We start from the raw sequence: 4,762 nt of genomic DNA on the forward strand, positions 1-4,762 counted from the left end.
TGTCGTTGGCGATGTCCGAGCACCGAGGAGCGAGGAGTCCTTGGCGTCGCTAGCGACGTCTGTGCGGTGAAGTGTGCCCACTTAGTCCTCGAGCACGAAGAATTTGAGCGCCGAGGAGTAACCGACGTAGCTGGCGATGAAGCACGAGCGACGAATAGTCTGGTCAACTGGTCAGCGGCGAAGTGAGCATTGAGTAGAAGCGACCGACGAACAGTCCGATCAACTAGTCGACGACGGAGTCCATGAACCAAGCGGTCTGACTAGTTGATTGGTGGAGAAGTCCAAACACTAGGTGATCCAATCACCTAGACGATGATTCTTCAATACAAACATGTAGAATGGGTAGTACATGATGTAAAACTATATGAACTCTGGGAAAAAATCAGCAATGGCGATGAAATAACGTAAGACTGTTGCGAATAGCTTTGCCTTCCTTAACCTTGGTTAGCATCTCTTATTTCTTCTGTTTGATGGCCTTGGGGATCTGAGTCAAGTTAGACTCATGACGGTCAATGGTGGCTTTCACACTTTCTAGTTTCTGTTCGAGCTCAGCACACCTAATTCTCAACCGAGTCAGTTTTGGTTCAATTTTGGAAGAAAAATTCTTTGGATTGTTGATCAATTGTGCTAATTCTTTGGCTTCCTGCTTGTTAGAGTTCTTCTTAGCCATCAAAGCTTCAAGGTCAGTCAGGTTTCTTTGACCTTTTTTCACCTTGGGAGCTTGATCTTCGATGTTGGACAGAGGTATCAAGGCTTCAGCAAGATTTGGAGGCATATTATCCTAGTGGCTAAGAAGATTCTTCTCATTGGATCTGCATCCTGGACCAAATTGGCTATATTCCTCTCGAGCATTGGTAGCATGTCTTTTAGCCAATTTTGGTCTCATCTGATAAGATTTCTTAAGAAAAAATGGCTGATGAGCTTATCTCGCTTTCATCTATATATTCCTCAAAGTTGAAAGAATAGCTCAAAGCTAGAGAGTTAAGTGCCTATATGTGAACAAAAGGAGTCTTATTAGAAATAGCAAATGAGTTAACAATAAGATGGATGGTGAGAGGGAGACAATACCTTTTCTGAAAGAGATCCTGGCTGGGGAGAAGGAACAGGCAATGATGTGTCAACATCCTTTTCAACATTCGGTTGAATCGGCTCTGGATTTTCAATGCTAGTGTCTGCAGGCATCAAGAAGTTTTTTAGTTTATGATTGCTATAGAAGGATAAAATGAGCATATGAATTTCTTACCATTGATTGTTTGTCGAGCTAGAGAATTGACAATTTGAGTATCAGTGTCAACAGGGTCCTCTTCAACTAGTGAGTTATTAGATCTTTGCTCTTGTGGAGATGTTTTCCTAGGTGGTGTATGCTAAAAGAAAAGGATCAGAGAAGAGTAAGGACTACATAAGATTGAAGGCTTAAGAAGATACCTTGGTAGTATCAGGTGGTGAAGTAGAGAGGTTCTCATCTTCTGTCGTCTGGGATCTATTAGGGACATCAGTTGCTTCAATTGTAATTGGCTCCTTAGGAGGATTAGCCGATGAGAGATTAGCAGATGCTGATTTAAGTGGTTGGGACAGTAGTTTGGCACCCAAAATAGATTGAGATGCAATAGTCGATGATTGCAAGAAAGGAATTGAATTAGAAGTTGAATATCATCTTAAGAGGGAAGATAAGTTAATTTACCTAAGCAATTGATGATTTTGTTCTGCGAAGTCCCTTCCTAGAGGTGGTTTTTTGTGTTACACCTTGGGTTGCCTTGCATTTTGAAGACTGATATGTGAGTATTGCTGGTACAGCTGGGGTTTTCATCAACTTCTTCAGAGTGGGTGCAGTTGATCCCATTCTTGAGGCTGAACATGGTGGATAATATTCTATGGGATGCCCTTTCCTATCCACACTTGGGGGATCAAATTCGGTATCCTACAAAAAAAATTATTAGATGAACTAACAGGAGAACTTGATAATCCTTCTAAAAGAAAAGTGTTGAGTTACCTCACTATCAGAAGCAAACTCGTCGTTCAGGGCTAAATAGTTAGGATAAATTGAGTTGCAGAAGAGGTGAGAGTGTCATTCTTGCCACCAGGAGTCAAATAGGTTTGAAGAGAATGTGGCTCTTGTCCATTCATTTAGACAAAGAGAAGGAAGATCTGACCCCAATTAAGAGACTTTGGAAGCTTCCATTATTTCACTGATGCCTTCTCTTGACTTCAGAGTATTCCTAAAGAATAGCCGAGGGGGTAGTTGACCAAGGCCGAATTGACGGGCAACAAAAGAGGGGTTATAGAATTCATAAGTTGGGTGATTATCTGGGAGAAAAGAACCAGTAGTCATTTTGCCATGACCATGGCGAAATTTGGCAGGCAGCATACATGGTTTGATGATGCAACTGAAAATTGCAGCAGTTGTTTCGTCTGAATAGCCTGATTCAAACCGGAATTTAACTAGCAGAACTAGCTCATTATCTTGATCTTCGTCATAAGGCATACAAGACAAAATGTTTGCATCAAACCCTTTATAAAGTTTCTTGAAAAGGTGGCCTACATCAATAACAATTGTTATGGCTGATGTAGCTTTACCATAATTCATATAATGTCGATTTCTTCCTTCTTTTCCTTTATAATCTTCAGCAAAGTTGGAAGAAGGGAAGCTCAAATTTCTGAGTTTGGGTCTTACAATCTTATGCATGTACAGATTTAGCCATAATTGTATCAACCACCAAGTGCCACTGATGGTATGCACTGGTTCATTTTTCAGCAATTAGGCAGCTACTTGGTGCATCATATGATAAGTAGATTTCAACAGATATTTTCCAAGGGGGATTTCATTACCGGTTGCTAAACGCTCTGCCAAGTATTTATAATTATAGGTTGGACCACAGGATGACCCCACAAAAGATGATTTTTTTCAGCCACATATTCAAGAAAGCTACATGTTCTCTATCATCAACAGTCGATCCATCCCCAATATGATTCAAAATATAACTTGCCCATCATGTGCGGTCTAATAATTTGGCTAGTTTCTTGGATCCAACACTTAAGAAATCATAAGGTTGCATTGATCCTATTATTCTAAGGCCATTTAACATGTAGATGTCGGCCAAAGTAATGGTCATTGGACCATGACCAAAAACGAAATCATTCAAAGTGTTAGACCAAAAATAAGATGCAGAGATCCGAAGTGAATCATTTCTCTCCATTCCAGACAGTGAGAGTGTCAAGCATTGGTTTAAATCAGAAATTTTCCAATCTCTAGCTTTCTTTTCTGATACCTGCGTAACCAATCTCTCCATCCTTTAGATATTTTGGACCAGTTTCTAAAAGCAGTTTTGGTGTTGCAGGAAGATAAATCTATTACAGATTGTTTGAACTGGATTTGGTTGGTTTCTTGGTTGATAAAATTGGATGGATCAGGATCGCCCATAGGTCCAAGATAATAGGTATTAGGAACAACAGTTGATGGAATCAAAATTTCGTTCCTCATTTCCTAGAAACTAATTGGATGAATTTAAGAAGAAAGAAAATACAGAGTAACGGCTGATTATTAAAAGACAGAAATCTGAAGGCAGACCTTAGGAACGTGATTGCTAGTCGCCATTGCAGCCGAAATGGATCTAAATCTGAAGAAGGTTGTAGAAAGGTGGCTTGAACAGCAGTTTGGCAGAGCAGAAGATCAGCTAGGGTTAAGGATTTGGTGGTGGCGATTTTGACTGTTGAAGCTTGCTCAAGAGAAAAGGAGAAAGTAAGAAGGCCGGGCAAGATGGAAATAATACTGTTGGGGTATTATAAAGAATTCGGCCTGAGAAATCAGAAGCCACGCGTATATTTCGGAATGAGCAGTTGCAACACGGTGAGCAGATAAATAGAAATTTTGAAATAAAATCATTTTTATCCTAAAATTGGGGGCATGTGTTTACACCAAAATTTAGGAAGAAGAACGCGGCAACTCGAAGCTTCTAGGTTGTGTCATCAAAGAATCGATTAGATGTGAATCGGTATCAGCTGATTTAGATGCGATGTCAGAATCGGCTATTTTATATATGATGTCAGTAGACGGCGTCAATGGGCTATGCTTGAATGGCGCCAGGAAGATATGTCGGACTCTACAAATAAGAAAAATAAGGGTCCAAGTTATTATTAAGTTAGGAAGTTTTCTTTTATTCCAAAACTTGTAATGAGTCGTATTTGAGTAGGATTTATATTTAGGTTCGAGGTATAAATATTAGACCCTGATTATTGTATAAAAAGAACGAACACTCAATCAATATAATCTTTTCTGCTTTCGTCATCGCATTAGGAGTTGAAGTATTGTAGATCTCGGTGAGTTCTTCAGCAAACATGGCTGCATCGACTAATCGACCTCCAGCTTTCTTATGAGTATCGTCAAGACTTGTACTGTGCTTGTAAAGCTGCATCAGCTGATTGATCTTTTATGAGCCATAATTTAAGTTAGTTATCGATCTGTATTGCAGTTTGTAAGGCTGCATCAGCTGATTGATCTCTTACGAATCATAATATATATCAAAGTTATCGATCTTGTGTTAAATAACTTGTTTAATACAATATCACCGGTTATCGACTCTGCTAAGATTAGTAAAATTTTCCTTACTGTTTTTTGGTTGATTCACCAGTTATCGATCTTGTTATAATTAATGTTTTATTAATTATAACAAATCACCTGATTGAGATAAAGATAGATTGTAACACCCTAAAATTTGCTACTTTGGAAATGTAGTTAAAATGATTTAATTTTTAATTTTTGTGCTCA

Source organism: Miscanthus floridulus, chromosome 8 (genome assembly GCF_019320115.1).
Source record: "Miscanthus floridulus cultivar M001 chromosome 8, ASM1932011v1, whole genome shotgun sequence".
Taxonomy (NCBI): Eukaryota; Viridiplantae; Streptophyta; class Magnoliopsida; order Poales; family Poaceae; genus Miscanthus; species Miscanthus floridulus.